The 22,852-nt window shown below is 48.1% G+C and overlaps 1 protein-coding gene across 1 annotated transcript in view; it reads right to left on the bottom strand.

Moving 5' to 3' along the window:
• Positions 1–10,819, bottom strand: part of arhgef16 (Rho guanine nucleotide exchange factor (GEF) 16) — a 74,734-nt gene extending 63,915 nt beyond the window's left edge. Inside the window, exon 1 of the mRNA XM_072478031.1 lies at positions 10,662–10,819. The gene's annotated coding sequence lies outside the window, so the exon portion shown is untranslated. The remainder of the gene's footprint in view (positions 1–10,661) is intronic.
• Between the last annotated feature and the right edge of the window lie 12,033 nt (positions 10,820–22,852).

Below are 22,852 nucleotides of genomic sequence, written 5' to 3'. Positions count from 1 at the left end.
AGACCCAGCAATCTGGTTGACTGTCCCCTCCAAGGGCAATTAGGGATGGCAATAAATGCTGGCACATCCTGCAAAGCCCACATCCAATGAACGAATAAAAAAAATACAAAAACATTCCAAACTAAATTTATAAATCAATAACCCCCCTCGTGCATTCCCTCAGTGCTCTTGCTTTTCCTAATCTTCCCAGGCAATTCTACCCTAGCCAGACTGGTGGAAAGCTGGCAGAGTCTGTAGATGACCTTGAAGGCCAAATTTGAGCAGCTTTGGGCCCAGAAGGTCCAGCTGTGGGCTGTGGCATCTTGACGTGGGCAGCAGTCTAGGCCAGCTGGCTGAAGGACAAGCACACTAGAGTAGCAGTGGTGGGGGATGAATGCTGTCATCCTGAGAGAACAGTAAGCTTGTGCACCATGGATTCACTGCCATTCTCACAGGCATGCCCCAGCAATCCTGTTACTCTGTTCGAGGTAAGATTTCTGGACTGATGGGAGACCCAACTATCCCCTCATCACACTGTATTCCACAGCCATGATGAGTGTTCTGGGTTTCCATTGCAGCACTCAGACTTTGGGTGGGTTTTGTACGGAAGCTGCAACATTGACACTGCATCATGGTTGGATCTACAAGTGTGCGAATGTAGTCTGTCAGCATTTCCATAATGAAAGAATGGGCTCCAACCTCCACACAAAGCCCTGTGCCAAGTTAGTGTCGCATGTGTCCATGTTCCTTGACTGCATTCAGAAATATTAAAACAGCGAGGAGCTTTTATAAGTGTATAAAAAGGAAAGATATACAAGTAGTAAAGGGACAGGGGGAATGAAGAAATGACAGGGGCTTTGAACAAATATTTTGGCACATGTCTTCAGAGAAAAAGACACAAGTTCCATACCATAAACCGACGCTAACCCAAGGGTTAAAAAGAGCGATGAAAGGACGGTACGGTGGCGCAGTGATTAGCACTGCTGCTTCACGACGCCACGGACCCAGGTTTGATCCTGACCCTGGGTCACTGTCCGTGTGGAGTTGGCACATTCTCCCCATGTCTGCATGGGTCTCACCCCCACAACCCAAAGATGTGCAGGGTAGTTGGATTGGCCACGCTAAATTGCCCCTTAATTGGAAAAAGAAAGAATTGGGCACTCTAAAAAATGTTTTGAAAAGAGTGAAGTAATTAGGGATATAAGTATCAGCAGAGATAAAGTATTAGAGAACGTTAAAGGACAAAATCTGACAATTTCCCAGGACCTGATGGCCTCCATCATTAGGTTCTAAAAGAGGTACATACGGACAAGGAGCAGGAGGAGGAGCCTGCCCCGCCATTTTATAAGATCATGCCTGACCTGATAGTAACCTCAACTCTGCATCCCTCCAGCTCCTGATAACCTATCACCACCTTTGCTCATCAAGAATCGATCCACCTCTGCCTTAAAAATATTAAAAGACTCTGCGTCCGCCACCTTTTCAGGAAAGGAGTTCCAAACACTCACAACACTAATATGTTGCTTTTTTGTTCTTCCTGCCAAAATGGACAATTTCACATTTTCCCACATTGTATTCCATTTGCCAGGCTTTTGCCCACTCATTTAACCTATCTTCTTGTAGCCACGGTATGCACCTATCTTTGTGCCACCAGCAAATTTCACAACCATCCATCCATTCCTTCATCCAAGTCATCTTTACAAACTGTAAACAGTTGTGTTCCCAGCACGGATTCCTGTTGCACACCACTCATTACATCTGGCCAACTTCAAAAGGACACTTTCATGCCTACTGTCTGCTTCCTGTTAGTCAGCCAATCATCTATCCATGCCAATACGTCACCCCCAATACCATCAGCTTTTATTTTTCGCAACAAGCTTTGATGTGGCACTTTATCAAATGCCTTCTGGAAATCTAAGCACAGGACATAGGCTGATTTCCCTTTTTCCAGCACATCTGTTGCTTCCTCAAAGAATTCCCATAAGTTGGTTAAACATGATTTCCTTTTCACAAGACCATGTTGACTCTGTCTGATTTTCTTGAACTTATCCAAATGCCCTGTTATAACTTCTTTAATAATAGCTTCTGACATTTCCTCTGTGACAGGTGTTAAGCTAACTGGCCTGTTTTCGGTCTCCCTCCCTTTTTGAATAATGGGAGTTGCATTTGCTTTCTTCCAATCTAATGAGACCTTCCCCAAATCTAGGGAGATGTGGAAAATTAAAACCAATACATCAACCACCTCACTGGCCACATATTTTAAGACTCTAGCATGAAGTCCCATCAGGATCCAGCCCACAGCTCCAACAATTTACTCAGTATACTTCTCTGGTGACAGTACTTTTCCTGAGCTCCTGCTCCCTTCAGATTTCTGATTTATAGCTGCTACTGAGATATTACTTATATCCTTATTACTTATAATGAAAATTTGTTTTCATTTTTTCATCCTCTATAGTGAAGGCTGATGCAAAATACCTGTTCAATTCCTTATTTTCCATTATTATTTCCCCAGACCCACTTTCTATAGGACCATAGCACATTTTGGTCAATCGTTTTTTAAAAAATGTTTATAGAAACTCTTACTAGCTAGCTTTCTCACATATTCTAATTTTTCCATCCTTAATAATCTAGTTTTTATATGTACTTTATTACAAACACGTGCAAAGAAACACAGCTACATATAAAAATCCACTCCACACACACTCAGTCCACAATTTGTACAATTTTTCCCCTCTCCCCTTCACCACCCCAAACGCTGTCATGAACAACCCCCACTGCGTCCCGAAGCCCGCCACTGACCCCCTCAACTCAAACTCGATGGGCTGAATGGCCTCCTTCTGCACTGTAACTTCTATGATAATCTAATGTATTCCAATTGGAGAAAGTCCCCCAGCCAGGCCGCCACCCTCGGTGGAGTATCCAATCTCCAATTTGGCAAGATCCTTCACATGGCAATTAGAGAGGCAATGGCCACGGCATCTGCCCCTCTCCCCTCCAGCAGCTCCGGCATTTCCGATATCCCAAAGATCGCCACCACTGGGTCCGGCCTGATCTCCACCCCCACAATTTTAGATAGCGTCTCAAACACCGCTTCCTAGTACCTCTCCAGCTTCTCGCAACCCCAGAACATACGTGCATGGCTCGCTGGCCCTTGCCCGCACGTTCCACACTCATCAGCCATCCCTTGGAAGAACCCACTCATCCTCGCCTGGGTCATATGTACAATATGTGGCACCTGAAACTGGATCAAGCTCATCCTCGCGCAGGAGAAGGTTGATCCCCCTATTAATTGCCTCGCACCAAAGTCCCCAGCCTATTTCCCCTAACTCATCCTCCAATTTGTTCTCGATCTTCACCACCTGCACACACACCCCACCCTCCCTGTTCCCCCAACCACCCTTATATATCCCCAATCCTACCTTCTCCCAACTCATCCAGGAGTAGCAGCTTAATAATCTTTTAGTCATCCTTTACTGTTCCTTCTTCCAATCTTCTGACCTTCCACTTGTCTTTGCACAATAACACGCTTTTTCTTTAAGTTTGATACTACCGTTAACCTTTCTAGTTAACCATGGATGGTCTGTCTGTCCCTTGGACTTGTTCTTACATGTTGGAAGATATCTATACTGTGTATTCTGAAATATCCCCGTAAACGTTTGCCACGGCATCTCTATTGACCTATCCCTTAACCTAACTCGTTTTAGCCAGCTCTATCTTCATGACCTCACAATTGTCCTTTTCTAAAATTAAAAACATAGTCTCTGACTTGCTCCTCTCTCCCTCAAACTGAATGTAAAATTCAATTATATTATGATCACTGCTACCTAGAGGCACCTTCAATATGAGATCATCAATTGATTGCTTCTCATTGCACAATACCAGGTCTAATATAACCTGCTGTCTGGTTGGCTCCAGAACTTGCTGTTAGAGAAAACTATCCCCAAAACATCCAATTAATTCCTCATCTAGGCTACCTTTGCTGATCTGACTTTTCCAGTCTACATGTAGATGAAAACCTCCCATGATTATCGCTGTGCCTTTCTGATGAGGACTAATTATTTCTTCCTTTATGCTCCACCCCACCTTGTGGAGGCCTCTACACGATTCCCCAAATGACTTATTTCCTTTACCATTTGTCACCTCTACCCAAACCATTTCCACATCCTGGTTTCCTGAATTTAGGCTATCCCTCCCTATAGTGCTAATATCATCCTTAACTAACAGAGTTATCCCTCCACATTTTCCTAACGATCCTCTACTTTTAATATTCAGGTTCCAAACCATGTCCTCCTGGCATGTCTCCATAATGGCTATCAAATATACTTATTTATTTCTGTGTGCTCTCAGTTTGGTTTTGAATGTGATGTGCATTCAGACACAGAGTTTGGTAATGCGGCCCCTTTGATGGGCAATCCTTTGTGGGCCACATGGTCATTGGAGCGATTGGAGTGCGAGCATGGAATCTGGGACTGGAGGTTGGCATTTGGTGCCAGGTTGTTTTCAGGAGTAAATCTATATAGTTGTGTTGTTAAAAACCTTAATGTATATACGCGTCCTTGATCAATAAATCCATTAATTCATTACTTGCCACATTGCCTTAAATTATTACACAGAGTCTTTAGTTTTATTATTTTATTCTTTGGATAACCTTTATTCACAGATGTTGATTTGCTGCTAGATTTGTACTCTGTACCTCTTCCTGTCACAGTCTGTTTTTCATTTCCCGCAATAATACTTTCTCTTTTGCCTGGCCTCTGCTCTTTGATTGACCACATCGTCCCCAAATTTGATCCCCTGCCCTAACCATTTAGTTTCAAAACCTCTCTACCTCCCTGGTTACACAGCTCACAAGAACACTGGCCCCAGCACAGTTCGGGTGTCGACGGTCCCAACAGTACAGATGCCACTTTCCCCTGTGCTGGTGGCAGTACATGAACAGCAACCCACTTCTCGCACATCAGGCTTCGATCCATGCATTCATCTCCCCAATCTGATTTGTCCTGTGCTAATTTGCATGTGGTTTATATAATAATCCAGTGGGCAGGAGCACAGGAGCCTCCGTCTTGGTAATTGTTCAAAAGGTTTGAGGTTTTTCCAGATTATTAGGATGACCTTTGAGGTTCTGATTCTTAATTGGATGCCACGTTCCTCATACTGACTATGTGGAACATCCTCCTTTGTCCTGCCAATATCATTGCTGGCTCCATGATGTCTGGATCCTTCCATTCCCACTGCAAGTTCCTCTCCAGTCCTGAGCAGATGTCTTGAACCCAACACCGAATGGGCAACACAGCCACCTGGACCCATGGGGCGGGATTCTCCAATCCCGCGGCAGAGTGTCCGCGCCGTAGCAAATGACGTCGCTTTTTACAATGGCGTGAACGGGCTACTCCCACATCTAATTCTGGCACTACAGGGGGCCAGCACAGCGCTGGAGCGGTTCTTGCCGCTCCAGCTGCAGATCCCGGCGCGAACTGGGCATCGCGGGATCCGCACATGCGAGTTGAGCCGGGGCCAATGAGGACATGCGCAGTGGCACCAACGCACACATGCGCAGTGGCCTCCTGTAGGAACGGAGACCCCCAGCCACAGAGGCCGGCCCGCCAATAGGTGGGTCCCGATTGCGGGCCAGGCCACATCGGAGGCCCCCTCCCCCCCGCAACAGACCGCCACCTGACCCTTACACGCCGAGGTCCCGCCGACCCAGAGCAGGTTAGAACGGTGCCGGCGGGACTCGGCTCTTTTCCTACGGCCGCTCAACCCATCCGGGTCGGAGAATCGGCGGGACGGCCGCTTAGAGCGGCCCGCGACCGGCGCCGCGCCAACGCCGCCGATTCTCCACACTGCGGAGAATCGCGTGCCGGCATCGGGGCGGCGTGGCCCGTTCGCGGGGATTCTCCGGCCCGGCGCGGGGCTGGGAGAATCTCTCCCATGCTCTTTGCTGCAGAGAACAGTCTCAATCGCTCTGACTGTACTGCCCTTACTACCACTGCATCCCTTGTTACATTCCCCCCACCCCAATTCAGTGGCTTCCTGTATCATGCCCCCCCCTTGCCCACTTGGATGGCTTGCTGTACCTGGTACCATGGCGAGTTAGCTCATTAACCCTGCAAACCCGTCCTCATCCAAATAATCTGGAAAAACCTCAAACCTGTTGAACAATTACCAAAACCGTGGCTCCTGTGCTCCTGTCTTCTGGATTCCTCACCTGCCTCATTTGCAGTTACACCTTTCTACTCCTGACCACTAACCATATCCTAAAGTGTGTGATTGCCTCCTGGAATAAAATGTCCAGGTAACCTTCCCTCTTCCTGATGTGCCGCCCTGTCTGCAGTCCAGCCTCCAGCTCAATAGCTCTGAGCCGAAGTTCCTGCCGCAGCAAACACTTACTGTCGATGTGTTTTCCCTAGTATCCAGAAGCTCCCAGATCCTCCAATCACAGCACCTCAACTAACTGCAGATGTGATCAGGCAGCTGTAGAGATAATAGGTGCACTTTGATTTTCCCAAATTCCTTAGATTTCACTAGATTGGAAGTTGGCAAATGTTCCACCACTTTTCAAGAAAGGAGGGAGAGAGAAAACAGTGAGCTTCAGGCCAGTTAGTTAGCCTTACGGCAGTCAATGGGAAAATGCTGCAATCTATATTAAGGAAGTCTTAACAATGCACTTAGAAAAGCATAGTATGATTAGAATAGTCATCATAGTTTTACGAAAGGGAGATCCTGCTTAACAAATTTATTCAGAGTTTTTTGAGGAGTAAATAATAGGGTAGATAAAGGACGACCAGTGGGTGTAGTATACCTGGATTTCCAAAAGGCATTCGATCAGGCAAAATAAGGGCTCATTGGGTAGAAAGTAAAATATTAGCATGGATAGAGGATTGGTTAATGGATAGAAAACGGAGTGGGCATAAACTGGGCTTCTTCAAGTTGGCAGCCAGTGAATAGTACAGTGCTGTGAGGGTCAGTGCTGGGCTCTCAGCTATTTCCAATCTATATTAATGATTTAGGTGAAGAGACAGAGAATGTGTTGATGGTACCAGACTAGATGGAAAAGTGAGCTTTGGGAAGGACACAGAGGGGCTGTAAAGTGATATAAACAGGTTAGGTTGGTGGGCAACAGGATGGAGTATAATATAGGAAGTGTGTAGTTATTCACTTTTGTCACAAGAAAAAAAGCAGAATATTTAAAAGGTGAGAAACGTGTAAGTGTTAATGTTCAAAGAGACTTGGGTGTGCTGGTACAAGGAACACAAAGTTAGCATGCAGGTGCAACCAGCAACTAGAAAGATAAATGGCATGTTGGCCTTTATTGCAAGGGGTTTGGAGTACAATGTCTTGCTGCAGTTGTACAGGGTTTTGGGGAGACCACGAGGGCGATTCTCCAAAATGGAGACGAAGTGTTTGTGATGTCGTGACCGATTCTGTACCCTACAGGGGGCCAGCACGATGCTGGAGTGGTTCACGCCGCTCCAGCCTCCCTTCCCGGCGCCAAATGGGCGCCGCGCCAACCCGCACATGCGCAGTTGGGCCGCGCCAACCTGCGCATGCGCGGGGGACTTCTTCAGCGCGCCGGCCCCGACTCAACATGGCGTCGGTGTTCAGGGGCCGGCCGTGCAACAAAGTAGGCCGGGGGCGGGGGGGGGGGAGAGGCCAGCCGATTGGTGGGCCCCGATCGCGGGCCAGACCTCCATCGGAGGCCCCCCCCCCCCAGTGAAGGAGCGCTTTACCCCACCCCAAAGGCCGCCCCCCCCAACCCTTCGTGCAGAGTTCCCGCCGGCAGCGACCAGGGGTGAACGGCGCCGGCGGGACTCTGTCGTAGCCTTGCGGGCGCTTGGCTCATCCGGGCCGGAGAATCGGCGGCTCCGGCGATTCTAGCGGCCCGCGGCGCATCAAATGGGCTGGCGCAAATGGCGCCGATTCTCCGAACCTCGGAGAATCGCGCACCGGCGTCGTGGCGCGGTTGCGGCAATTCTCCGGCCCGGCGCGGGGCTCGGAGAATCGCGCCCCCCCATCTGGAATGCTGTGTGCAGTTTTGGTCTCCACATTTAAGAAAAGATGTAGTTGCATCAGAGGTGGTACAGTGAGGTTCACTAAATAGGTCCCTGGGATGAGGGGGCTCGCCCTACAATGAGAGGCTGAGTAAATTGGGCTTATATTGTTTGGAGTTTCAAAGGATGAGAGGTGATCTCATTGAAACTTACTAAATTCTGAAGAGGCTGAACAGGACGGATACAGCGACTGTTTCTATGTATGTTTCCATTGGTCAGGGAATCAAAAACAATGAAGCACAGTCACAGGGTTAGGGGCTGATTACTTTAGATTGAGATGAGGAGAAATTTCTTCACCAAAAGGGTTGTGAATCTTTGGAATTTTCTATCCCTCGGGGAATTAGGGGAAATGGGGAGCAGGCAGGAAAATGGAGTTGAAGTCCAATATCAGCCCTGGTCGTATTGAATGGTGGAACAGACTCGATGGGCCGTGTGGTCTATCCTCCCTCTTATTTCTTACGGTTAGGTGAACGTACGGTTCATTTCCCTTATCTTCGATAGTTTGAGCCCCGGTGACCAAGGTCTCAGCAACAGCCATCCTAATGGCAGCATATGAACGTATAAAATAGGAGCAGAAGGAGGCCATTTGGCCCCTCGATCCTGTTCCACCATTCAACAAGATCATTGCTAATCTGTTTGTGTTGAGTTCCACATTCCCATCAACCCCCAATAATTTGATGCCTTTGTCTAACAAGAATCTATCTGCCTCAGCCTTAAAGATAATCAGTAACGCCGCTTCCAACACCTTCTGAGGCAGAGTTCCAAAGTTGACAATCCTCAGAAAATCATTTTCCTCACCGGTGTCCTATTAGGGTGACCCCCTCATTTTAAAACAATGCTCGCTGGTCCTGGACTCACCCACAAGGGGAAACACCCTCTCCACATCCACCCTGTCAATACCGTTCAGGATCTTGGGCGTGATTCTCTGAAATGGAAACAGAGTGTTCGCGCCGTCGCGAACACCGTCGGGGTTCACGACGGCGCGAAACGGCCCCGATCCCGACCGATTCAGGGCCCGAAAATGGGCTAGGAGTGGCGCCGCGTCATTTACGTGCGCCAGGCCTTGGCGCCGCGTAAAGGCTGCGCCGCATACATGCCGCGGCCGGCGCCACATAACTGGTGTCACCCGCGCATGCCGGCGCCAACGTACGCATGCGTGGTTGCCGTCCTCCCCGAGTCCGCCCCGCAAGAAGATGTCCGACGGATCTTGCAGGGCTGCGGAAGAAAGGAGGTCCTCCTTCAGAGAGGACGGCCCGACAATCGGTGGGCACCGATCGCGGGCCACACCCCATTTCAGGCCCCCCCCCCAGGTGTGGACGGCGCCGGGGGGGGGGGGGGGACCCGCCGTTTTGGGCAGGCTGCTCGGCCCAACCGGCACTGAGAATCGCGGGGGTACCGGTGAATCGCCATTTTGCCCATCTCGGGCGATTCACTGGACCGCGCCGCGCAAAACGCGATTTTGCCGATCTGGCCGCTTCCGTGAATCGTGGGAGGGCGTCGGACCGGCGTCGCGGGAAAATTTGGCGTCCCAGGCGATTCTCAAAACCAGCGCGGGAGTGGAGAATCACGCCCCTTATATACTTCACTCACTCTTCTAAACTCCACTGGAAACAAGCCCAGTCTGTCGAACCTACCTTTAAAAGGCAACCCGCTCGTTCCTGATACAAATCCAGTTAACCTCCATTCAGCCTCCTCCATAGCAATTCGGTGTCAGCTGGTGCCTCAATGGCCTTGCCAATATTTACCCCCCCGGACTAACCTCACTAAAAACAAGTTGCCTGGCCATCGCCACATACTCTTTGTGGAATCTCGTGTGTAAATTAGTTGTCGCATTTCCCGCATCAGCACAGCAATGACTACAGGTAATAATTCAGCAGGCCAGACAGTGCCTGTGGAGAGAGAAACAGACTTAACGTTTCAGGTCATAACTACCTTTTATCACCAAAAGGGTGAGTTCTGACGAAAGGTTATCAACCTGAAATATTAACTTGGTCTGTCTCTCTCCCTCCAGATTTGCTGCCTGATCTGCTGAGTTTTTCTGACATTTTTTAAAAATGTTATTTCAGATTTCCAGCATCTGCAGTATTTTGCTTTGATACACTTCAGCACTTCATTGGTTGTTTAAGATACTTTAGGATATCCTGAGATGGAGCCTCATATTTAAAAAACTGTCCTTTAAGAAACTCCCAGAAAACCTTGACCAAAGTGATCGGTTCAGCTTCTCCCCTGGGCTCAGGGTCAGTTTTTCCACTGATCTTGAGGCAGGTTCAACTATAGTAAAGACTTTCTCAGAAATAGATGTTGCTGTTACCTGCGGTGTGCGAATTGGCCACTCCCGCCCAACCCCAATCTCTTTCCCTGTTCCTGTCAATTTCTGCAGGAAGATGTAATCCTCACATCCCGGCCCATCTCCCTCCCGGCCCGATCTCTCGCCCCCCCGCCCAATCCTCGCACCCGGCCCACCTCCCCCACCCAATAAATCGATTCCAAACACCGCCTCTATTGCAAAATAAACATTTATCCTCAAACTGCTGGAAACTTTCCGGAAACGTTTTGCAACTTTGAACTAATTATATCAGTAACACTTCCGTTTGGGAATCCCGCTCGACAGAAAAATAAAAGTTGTTTTACCTTCAAACCATGAAATTACTTGTTTTTTTGTGGCAATTTCAATATCAATGAAATGACTGATCCGGTTCCCAAATTCAACGCAGCTGATGTTCACCTGAACTCGGCAAAGAAACTTCCGCAAACTGCGGCCCGGACCTCACGTCAGGTGCATGAACGTAAAGGTAACCCGCCTCTACCTGGATCAGAAACCAGCAGCTCCCAGCCCAGCCTCTGCCTGGATCAGAAACCAGCAGCTCCCAGCCCAGCCTCTACCTGGATCAGAAACCAGCAGCTCCCAGCCCAGCCTCTGCCTGGATCAGAAACCAGCAGCTCCCATCCCAGCCTCTGCCTGGATCAGAAACCAGCAGCTCCCAGCCCAGCCTCTACCTGGATCAGAAACCAGCAGCTCCCAGCCCAGCCTCTGCCTGGATCAGAAACCAGCAGCTCCCAGCTCAGCCTCTGCCTGGATCAGAAACCAGCAGCTCCCAGCCCAGCCTCTGCCTCAATCAAAAACCAGCAGCTCCCAGCCCAGTCTCTACCTGGATCAGAAACCAGCAGCTCCCATCCCAGCCTCTGCCTGGATCAGAAACCAGCAGCTCCCAGCCCAGCCTCTACCTGGATCAGAAACCAGCAGCTCCCAGCTCAGCCTCTGCCTGGATCAGAAACCAGCAGCTCCCAACCCAGCCTCTGCCTCAATCAAAAACCAGCAGCTCCCAGCCCAGTCTCTACCTGGATCAGAAACCAGCAGCTCCCATCCCAGCCTCTGCCTGGATCAGAAACCAGCAGCTCCCAGCCCAGCCTCTACCTGGATCAGAAACCAGCAGCTCCCAGCCCAGCCTCTGCCTGGATCAGAAACCAGCAGCTCCCAGCCCAGCCTCTGCCTGGATCAGAAACCAGCAGCTCCCAGCCCAGCCTCTGCCTGGATCAGAAACCAGCAGCTCTCAGCCCAGCCTCTACCTGGATCAGAAACCAGCAGCTCCCAGCCCAGCCTCTGCCTGGATCAGAAACCAGCAGCTCCCAGCCCAGCCTCTGCCTCAATCAAAAACCAGCAGCTCCCAGCCCAGTCTCTACCTGGATCAGAAACCAGCAGCTCCCATCCCAGCCTCTGCCTGGATCAGAAACCAGCAGCTCCCATCCCAGCCTCTGCCTGGATCAGAAACCAGCAGCTCCCAGCCCAGCCTCTGCCTGGATCAGAAACCAGCAGCTCCCAGCCCAGCCTCTACCTGGATCAGAAACCAGCAGCTCCCAGCCCGGCCTCTACCTGGATAAGAACAAAAAAAACCCAGCAGCCTCCAGCCCAGCCGCTACATGTAGCAGAACCCAGCAGCTTCCAGCCCAGCCTCTGCCTGGATCAGAAACCAGCAGCTCCCAGCCTGGCCTCTACCTGGATCAGAAACCAGCAGCTCCCAGTCCAACCTCTGCCTGAAGTAGAACCAACAGATCCCAGTCCAGTCTCATCTCGAGCAGAAACCAGCAGATCCCAGTCCAGCCTCTACCTGTAGCAGAACCCAGCAGCTTCCAGCCCAGCCTGCCTCCTACACAGCAGATACCAGCAGCTCCCAGCTCAACCCATTGATAGCATTGGAGTAACCAGCAGGTTCTTGGTCAAAATGCTTTGTCCACCATCCAACTGAAACCTATAGAACATAGAACATAGAAAAATACAGCACAGAACAGGCCCTTCGGCCCATGATGTTGTGCCGAACCTTTGTCCTAGATTAATCATAGATTATCATAGAATTTACAGTGCAGAAGGAGGCCATTCGGCCCATTGAGTTTGCACCGGCTCTTGGAAAGAGCATCCCACCCAAGGTCAACACCTCCACCCAACACTAAGGGCAATTTTGGACACTAAGGGCAATTTATCATGGCCAATCCACCTAACCTGCACATCTTTGCACTGTGGGAGGAAACCGGAGCACCCGGAGGAAACCCACGCACACACGGGGAGGATGTGCAGACTCCGCACAGACAGTGACCCAAGCCGGAATCGAACCTGGGACTCTGGAGCTGTGAAGCAATTGTGCTATCCACAATGCTACCGCGCTGCCCTTAAGAACAAATTAATCTACACTATATAATTCTACCGTAATCCATGTACCTATCCAATAGCTGCTTGAAGGTCCCTAATGTTTCCGACTCAACTACTTCCACAGGCAGTGCATTCCATGCCCCCACTACTCTCTGGGTAAAGAACCTATCTCTATGGACCATGAACAAACTAATTAGTTGAACTTTTTACCTCTCAGTGCTGTCAATGCAGATTCCGACTCCGCCAAGACACCCATTTGTTTTTATAATCATTCATGGGGCAGGAGACTCTCTGGCTCGGCCAGTATTTGTTGCCCATAGGAACATAGGAATTAGGAGCAGAAGTGGGCAATTCGGCTCTTCGAGCTTGCTCCGCCATTCAATCAGATCATAGCTGATCTCTTCCTGGTCTCAAACCCACCGCCCCATGTCCTTTTAAAACATTTTTCATCAGAAATATAACTATCTCCCTCTTGAAATCATTTAATGACTCTCATTCCACCGCACTATGGGGCAGCAAATTCCACAAATTCACCACCCTCTGCGAGAAGTAATTCCTCCTCATCTCAGTTCTAAATCTACCACATCTCAACCTATATCCGTGACATCTCATTCTAGATTTCCCCTCAAGGGGGAACATTTGGTCTACGTTTACTACATCAATTGCAATTAGTATTTTATACACCTCGATCAGATCCCTTCTTATCATTCTAAACTCTAGCAAGTATAAGCCCAAACTATTTAATCTCCCCTCATACGTCAACCCTTTCGTCCCCGGAATCAATCTGATGAACCTCCTCTGAACTGCTTCCAATGCCACAACATCAAATAAGGGGACCAAAACTAGACACAATACTCCAGATCTGGTCTCAACAATACCCTATATAATTGCAACAACACTACTTTTATACTCCAGTGCTTTTGCAATAAATGCTAACAATCCATTTGCCTTTTTAATTACATTTTGTACCTGCATGGAGACTTTCTGCGATTCATGGACAAAGACACGCAGATCCCTCCGCTCAGATACATCTTGAATCTGCTTTCCATTTAGATAATAATTTGCCGTTCTATTTTTTCAGCCAAAATGGATAACCTCAAACTTACCTACATTAAACTCCATCTGTCAAATTTTGGCCCAATCTCCTCGCCTATCTATATCCATCCGTAACCTCTTTATATCCTCTTCACTGCCTTCTTTTCCACCTAATTTAGTATCTTCTGCAAATTTTGCTATGTTACACCCTGTCCCTGCTTGCAGATCATTAATATAGATTGTAAATAGTTGAGGTCTGAGGACTGACCCCTGCGGCACCTCGCTAGTTACAGTGCACCAGCCAGAGAAGGACCCATTTATCCCCACCCTCTGCTTTCTGTCAGTCAGCCAGTCTTCAATCCAATCTAGTACTCTACCCCCAATCCTCTGAGATCTCACCTTCTGGATCAGTATTTTATGTGGTACCTTATCAAATGCCTTCTGGAAGTTTAGATATACCACATCCACATGTTCCCCATTATCCACCTTGCTGGTTACATCGTCAAAGAACTCAAGCAAGTTTGTCAAGCATGACTTACCCTTCATAAAACCATGCTGAAAATGGTGGATTGAGCTTTGTCTTTCCAAATGTTAAGTCATCTCCTCCTTAATGATTGATTCCAGCAACTTCCCCACCACAAAAGTCAAGCTAACTGTTCTATAGTTTCCTACTTTTTGCCCCTCTCCCTTTTTGAATATGGGCGTCACATTGGGGTGTTTCCAATCTACCACGACCCTTTCAGAATCCAGGGAATTCTGAAATATCATAACCAATGCATCCGCTATCTTCGCTGCCACCTTCCTTAATACCCTAGGGTCCCAGAGACTTATCTTCCCTTAATCCCATCAGTTTATTTAATACCGTCTCCCTGGTGCTGGTTATTGCACCACGTTCTCTGCATTAACTGTAGTTTTTGGACAAATTTTTATTATCTTCTACCATGAAGACAGAGACAATATATTGGTTCAGTGCCTCCGTTATCTCTGTGTTCCCCATTATTACCTTACCGGTATCGTCATCTAAAGGGCCAACATTTTCTTTAACTATTTTCTTCCTCTTTATATACTTATAGAAGCTTTTGGTATCACTGTTTATGTTTTCTGCTAGCTTCCATTCATAGTTCATCTTCGCTCTTTTGATTTTATTTTTAGTAGCCTTTTGCTGAACCTTAAAGTCCTCCCAATCCTCCAGCTTACCACTAACTTTTGTTGTTTGGTATGCCCTAGTTTGTGCCTTTATGTCTTCCTTGATTCCTTGTTTAGCATGGAATATTTTTCTCCATTTTACAATTCCTCTTTCTCTCAGGAATATAATTGAATTGAGTGGTATTTAATATCTCCCTGAATATCTGCCATTGTTCCTCAGTTGTCCTACCCTCAATTATTTGTGCCCAGTCTAATTGGGCCAACTCTTTCCTCAGGCCTGTGTAATTACCTCTGCCCAACACTAAAACTAGTATGGCACTCTGTCTCCTCTCGCTCAATCTGAATTCAAAATTCTAGCATGCTGTGATCACTCTTTCCAAGAGGACCTTTAACGACAAGACTATTTATCAAACCTTCTTTGTTACATAATACTAAGTCTAAAATAGCTTGCTCCCTGGTTGCCTCCATAACATATTGCTCTAAGAAACAATCCTTCATTCACTCTATGAAATCTCCCTCGAGGCTACCCTTACCAATTTGATAAATCCTGTCAATGTGCATATTAAAATCACCCATAATTACCGTTGTGTCCTTCTGACAATCCCTCATTATTTATTAGTTTATACAAAGCCCTACTTCGGAAGTATTGCTTGGAGGCCTGTAAATTACTCCTACCAAGGTGTTTTTTCCCTTGTTTCTTATTTCCACTTGGATCGATTCAACATTTTGGCCCTTAGTGTCAGTATCATTTCTTAATACAACCTTGATGCCATCTTTAACCAATAAAACAACTCCACCTCCTGTTCCCTCCTGTCTATTGCCTCGGAATAAAGAGTACTCTTGGACATTCAACTCCTAGTCCTGATCCTTCTGCAACCATGTTTCAGTAATCCCCACCAAATCATACATATTTGTCCCTAGTTGTGCAGTCGGCTCATTGACCTAATTCTGAATACTGCATTTAGGTACAAGGTTTTTAAAAAGTCTGACTGATTTGTCTTTCCCTTGCTGGATTTTCTTGTGCACTACGCTTTTCGCACATTCTGACCTCCTTTATTAATCTCTAATAACTCAGCCTCATCCACAACTTTCACTCCCACAGCCATCTTACATTTTGACTTTTTACGTTTCCTTTTCCCTCGTAGTCATTAGACTGCCCTGCCTGTTCATCCTATTAACCTCTGCCTTCTCCTCACGTGCTAATTATCTCTAAGAAGGTGGTGGTCAGCCGCCTTCCTTCTTGAACTGCTACTCTCCAGTGTGGTATAGGTACACCCACAGCACTGTTAGCAAGGGTGACTTTGGTCCAGTGACAGTGCAGGAATTGGGAGATAGTCCCGAGCCAGGAAGTTGTTGACTTGGAAGAGAACCTGAGGCAGTTGTGCTGCCCTTATCCTTCTAGTTGGGAGAGGTTGTGGGTTTGGAAGGTGCTATCAAAGGAACCTTGGTGAGTTGTTAAATCACTGCTGTGCATCTTGTAGATGGTCCTCACTCCTGCCGCTGTGCACTGGTTGGTGGTGGAGGGAGTGAATGTTTAAGGTGGCAGATATTGCCCAATCAAGGCAGCCTGCTCCTTTATTATTTAGTCTTGGGAAGAGTACATTAAGCACTGCATTTGTTGACTTTGATTTGGTTGTGGTGAGTCACCTTTAATAGCTGCCATCTGTATGGTGAAGGCAGGGCAGTACAGGCCAGTCTAACAACTCCCACGCCAGCATAAACTGTGCTGCTTGGTAGCTAACATTTTGACCGTGTGATGATGAAGGGCAGGATGAACGTCCAAGCAGGGATGGTGCTGGGAATTAGCTTGAAGGTAGTGATGATCCCAAGCTGCCCTTGTCCGCCAGGGGGTGGAGGGAGTGGATTTGACAAGTTGCTGACGTCTATCCTGTGGACTGTAGCCATCTGGGATGGCCACTTACAATAAGAAACATGGACGGTCGCAAAGCATAACGGGAAAAATGGACAGTGTAAGATTCAGGCAGGCTCAGAGCCTGAATGTATATTTGTGAGCGAAGAATCCAGACAGCATCAAAACCCCAACCGATTAGCATCTTGATGACCCGTCTCCGTAAGACAAAAGACTGATACTTGAGCGACCGATACAATCCCAGACATTTTGGCACCACTCCCTTCACTCAGGAAGCGTAAACAACAGGGTCAATGACCGCTTAGGACACGCCCAGCCGTCAAGGCACCCGCCCCTTTATTGGCTCAAATCGAACACAGTGATCAAGAATTACCCAATTAATGGGGTCCAAACCGAAGGACTGCCCAAAAGTGCGTGAAAACCCCCAAGGATAGAGAGAGAGATCGCCATGTGTTCGATCTCTCTTGGACCTGGCGCTCCGGCAACGTCTACTTCCAATTGCAGCACCACCAGAGGCAAGTTCAAGTTCAACGCCCGCTACCAGACGGATGAGCCCAGCTGAGCAGCAGTTACTTCTACAGACCCGATAGACCCAGATTCGAACAACGGCCACTGTTCCTCTGACCTAAGCCGGGTGCCTGAAGTTAAGTACAGGTTGTCTTAGTTGATAGGTGTAGTTTAACTAGTAGTGTTTATGGTGCATGATTAATTGTGCGTGAAAATAAAGTACCCTTGATCTTGAACTAACTACTGGTGTTTGGCTCTTTGATCGATATCCGGTTGAACCTTGTGGTGGTATCATTTGATACCTGGTGACTCTGAGCAATATAATATCGATATCCAAAGAAAGAAGGGCAACCTTATAGATTGCCATATTTGTAGCAGGTAAAAAAGGCAACAGGATGGTTCATACAAACTGCACCAACGGTGGAGCCTTTACTGCACAGAATAAAATGGGCCAAGCAGCTCTTCAGTTGGGTCAACCGTCTAATACTAGTGCAGGTCTCTGCTTAACTCTCACAGCCCCTGTGTCAATGAAAAACAGCCTTTACATATCAGCAATGTATCAGGCTACACAGACTCATTCCATGTCGGATTTGACAGCACCAGGATGCCACGTTGAGGAATGGGGCTGCAGCCAAATAGAAAACACTGACTAACCAGTTGTCCCCTGTCACACCAGTTAGACTGCTCTGTTTTGCCTGATAGGCAAAGTATAATTCTGCAGGAGCATTCTGTGCAGGAAGGGCTAGAACCACACCTTTAGTAGACTCTTCTTCCAAAGAACTTTTAAAATGTAAATTTGCAAAGCACATCCACACACTCAAGACATCCCAAAGTACTTCACAGTCAACCAATTACTTTTCAAAGTGAACAATATTGTCACGTAGCAGATTGTCTGACAAACAGAAATGAGGTTAATGTCCAGGTGAATTTACTCCCGCAGGAATGCTGAGGCAAAACACCAGGGAAAACTCCCCTCCTCTCCCTCATAGTGCCCCGGGTCCTTTTATGTTCACCTGCGAGGGTGAAAAAGAGCCTTGGTCTCACATCTGAACTGCTGCACATTCAGTCCTGCCCTGTCGGCCTAGGTCAGGTGCTCAAGTGTCAGGGGCGGGGCTTAAATCCCCAACTGAGCCAAAGTTGGCACCACAAATAGAGTGCTGATATTTTTAACCCTTATCCTGCTGGATGAAGAGAAACCCTACGGCAGCCTCACTGCTTGTAACATCACCTTTCCCAATTTTAAATAAGAGTTTATCTTTCACAAAAGTGTTTTTTTTACAATCTGCTCTGGGAAGATATTAAACCATTCATGTTTTTTTTTGCATTGTAAATGGTGTAATTCTATACCAGTGAGATGACACACGTTTATTGTGTGTGGACAAACGTGCTTTTGTGATCTCTCTTTCTGTAGGAAAGAAAAACAGTTTTGCGTGAAATAACTGACTTTGTGATATTTTATTTCATGTTTTTCCTTATCCTTTTTAGATGATTTTTTTCCTCTCCTCCTTTTTGAAGAGTCGGGCTTCTTAATGAGGCATTGAATATCTCCTGAAATGTCATTGTTGTTTGAATCTAGACTGGGTGTGTCCACTGTCTATTTACTCTGAGGGGCATTATGGCTGAACCTAATTTTGGTTACATCCCCACATGAACGCTTGCAACTGAGGTTGTGGGACAGATAATGAGCTGCTATAGATGCACCGCTGCCTGGCATCTTCTTGTCTACATTGACTCAATGCCTTACCCAGCTTAGCCAGAGGTTGCTTGCGCTTTCTTGTTAGCTTAAGATTCCTAGATGAAGGAGCTAGTGCACAAAGACAGCATGAACAGATATGGGGAGAAGGTGAAGTAAATTAGGATCTGCTGGTTAAGTGACACCGTAGATTTCAACGAGGAATTCCACACTTTAGAAGTCTTGGAAAATAGTAGAAATGAAATGAAATGAAATGAAAATTGCTGATTGTCACGAGTTGGCTTCAATGAAATTACTGTGAAAAGCCCCTAGTCGCCACATTCCGGCGCCTGTTCGGGGAGGCTGGTACGGGAATTGAACCGTGCTGCTGGCCTGCCTTGGTCTACTTTCAAAGCCAGCGATTAACTTACAACTTTGGCACAAAACGCGACGGTTCAGAGGGCTTCTGACATGGTACAATTGGAGATAGCAAAGATTTCAAGATAGATAGAGAAGAGGGAGATAGACAGAGAGAGAGAGAGAGAGAGGATGAATTTTGCACCTGAAAGTGGATCATTTGTCACACTTTTTTTTAAAACTTGTCAGGGATGTGGAAGATGTTGGATGTGCCCCCGCAGACAGAGGAGCTGGTACTTCATGAGTTGTGAGCTGTTCAGGAAATGTTTTTGGTACAAAAGCGAAGACTGATCATTTTGACACAGTGAAACACACTTAAGCTTTTGAGTAACTGGAACCTTCAGACAAGAATGCGTTCCAGTGAGAACAACTGACATTAATACAAAACCTTTCATGTAATAAATGCCCAAGACACTTCAAAGAGGCAGGACAGTGTCATAATATCCACTCATGTATATAATGAGATGCAGACAGGCAGTGATTGACACACAGGGTAGCCAATGAACAAACACGACATGTAACAACCAATCACCAGACAGGACACCACCATTATAAAGCACACAGGGCATTAAGACTCTTCCTCTCTCTACAGGACACAGCTACTGAGATAGTAAGAGTGCACACACCAGTGAGCACTATCACCATGAGGTAGAGAGTTAGTCTGGTCAAGCCAGTAGGAGGTTATCAGTTAGATTAATAGAGTGTCAACTCACAGCAGACTATGTACAGCAATCAGGAAGTTCAATAAAACAGTGTTGGACCATCTCCTGTGTCAGAAGCCTGTTTCTAGTTTCAGTGCATCCAGTTGCAGTCAACGTTGAACCAACTTACTTAACACATCTTGGTACCAGAATACTATTAATCCTAACGAGCCTACCTCGAGTGCATCTGCAACGACCAGCAAGCAGCCATCCAACGGCATGGATAAGATCCAGCCTCCTTCACAACTCCAGATCTCCGACAACCTCGGCGCCAACTGGAAAGTCTTCAAACAAAAGTTCCTCCTGTACATCGAGGCCTCCGACCGCGAGGCAGCATCGGATGCCAGAAAGATCGTGCTGTTCCTGTCGACTGCGGGGGATCACGCCATCCACATCTTACGTTTGCCGATGGCGAAGACAAGACAAAGTTCAAGACAGTTCTGCTGAAATTCGACAACCACTGCGACATTGAGGTGAATGAGAGCTTTGAACGGTACATCTTCCAACAGAGGCTTCAGGGTAAGGATGAACCTTTTCAGTCCTTCTTGACCCATCCCCGCATCCTAGCGCAGTCATTTAATTATGACTCGACGACTGATTCCATGATCCGGGATCAGATCGTTTTCGGGGTCCAGTCCGACTCCCTGCGGGAGCAGCTCCTCAAAATCAAACAGTTGACCCTCTCCGTCGCCATCGAAACGTGCGTTGTCCATGAGCATGCAAGAAATCGCTACTCCCGCATCAGGGCGGCAGAAACTGCAAATCTGGCCTCCCACGAGGCAGAAAGGGTGCAGGCCATAGCGAAAATGCAAGGCCTGAGCATCGAGGCGAGGGGCCGGTTCACGTGCTTTTCTCGGGTCCCCACGCATGCGCGCCATGAATGGGTGGACGATGAGGCTGAAGACCCTGAGGCGCATGCGCAAACGTTGGACGACCGTACTGCGCATGCGCGATGGCGCACAGAACGTCCTGACGTCAGCGTCATGACGTGTCCGAATTGTGGCTCCGCCCATTTAAAGCGGCAATGTCCAGCCAAAGGCAGGCGATGTCTGCAGTGTGGAAAGCCTGGCCACTACGCAGCCTTCTGCAGGTATGCTCCACCAAACAACAGCCAGCGATCCCAGCTGCAGCGCAGACGTGTTCACTGCGTACAACAAGGCATGCAGGATTCTGATCCAGACAGCCCAAAGTACCCCGATTCTGACTGCCTCGAGTCTCCATATCGGGTGGGCATCCTCACCACACGCAAGTTGGTCTCTACCGTGCCTGCCAACCGCCTTTTGATCCTCAGTGTGGATCCTGACGATGAGTGGTGCGCCGTCATCACGGTCAACCAGTCTCGCATCCGATTTAAATTGGACACTGGCACGTCTGCGAACCTCATATCACAGTCGGACCTCGACAGCATCCGACACCAACCTAGTATTCTTCCACCAGCTTGCCAGCTCCTTGACTACAATGGTAATGCCATAGCTGCCAGTGGGTCATGTCAACTAGGTGTCTCTCACAAGGCAATCAAGGCGACATTGAGATTTGAGATCGTCCGGCCTGACAAGGCTTCCCTGCTCAGTGCTTGCGCATGCAAACTCCTAAATCTGGTACAGCGAGTTCATGCCATGTCCTCCACACCGGCGACGGCCTCGCCCAATGCGAATCTCAAGGTTGAGATAGACGACATTCTCACACAATACCACAGTGTGTTTGATGGGATGGGCACGCTCCCATACCGCTACAAGATATTGCTCAAGCCGAATGCCACCCCAGTCATCCATGCACCACACTGGGTGCCGACTCCTCTCAAGGATCGTCTGAAAATGTAGCTACGAGAGCTCCAAGACCAGGGCATCATCTCAAAGGTCACGGAACCCACAGACTGGGTCAGCTCCAAGTTCAGTGTCAAGAAACCCTCTGGCGAACTCCGCATTTGCATTGATACCAAAGACCTGAATCGCAACATCATGCGAGAGCATTACCCGATGCCGAAGCGTGAAGAATTGACCTGTGAGATGGCTCACGCCAAATTCTATACCAAGCTGGACGCCTCCCGTGGCTTCTGGCAAATTCAGCTGGACGAGTCCAGTCGGAAGCTGTGCACGTTTAACACTCCGTTTGGCAGGTATTGCTACAACCGCATGCCTTTTGGTATCATATCAGCTTCCGAAGTATTTCAGCGCATAATGGAGCAAATGATGGAGGGCATCGAAGGGTGCGAGTCTATGTAGACGACGTGATCATCTGGTCTATGGCGCCCGAGGATCACATTGCTCGCCTCAAACAGGTTTTCCAGAGGATTCATGAAAATGGCCTCCAGCTCAACAGGGCCAAATGCTCGTTTGGGCGGTCCGCTATGAAGTTTTTAGGTGACAACATTTCACAGCGAGGTGTGCAACCTGACACCGACAAGGTGCTGGCAATCAATGCCATGAAGACACCAGAGGACAAAAAGGTGGTCCTTTGCTTCCTCGGGATGGTAAATTTTCTCGGAAAATTCATTCCCAACATGGCATCCCACACCACGGCCCTCCGGCATCTCATTAAAAAGTCGACAGTGTTCCAGTGGCTTCCCACAGATCAAGCGGAGTGGCTTGAGCTGAAGGCGAAGCTCACCACAGCCCCAGTACTGGCGTTCTTTGACCCAACCAAGGATACCAAGATATCCACAGATGCAAGCCAGGACGGCATTGGTGCGGTGCTCCTCCAGAGAGACAATTCCTCGTCCTGGGCTCCAGTGGCGTATGCATCCAGGGCCATGAATCCGACCGAACAACGGTATGCCCAGATCGAAAAGGAGTGTCTGGGCCTCCTGACAGGAATAGTCAAGTTTCATGACTA

Source organism: Scyliorhinus torazame, chromosome 16 (genome assembly GCF_047496885.1).
Source record: "Scyliorhinus torazame isolate Kashiwa2021f chromosome 16, sScyTor2.1, whole genome shotgun sequence".
In the NCBI taxonomy this organism is placed as follows: domain Eukaryota; kingdom Metazoa; phylum Chordata; class Chondrichthyes; order Carcharhiniformes; family Scyliorhinidae; genus Scyliorhinus; species Scyliorhinus torazame.
Note: the sequence above shows the minus strand (reverse complement) of the source record. Positions and strands in the feature narration are given on the sequence as shown.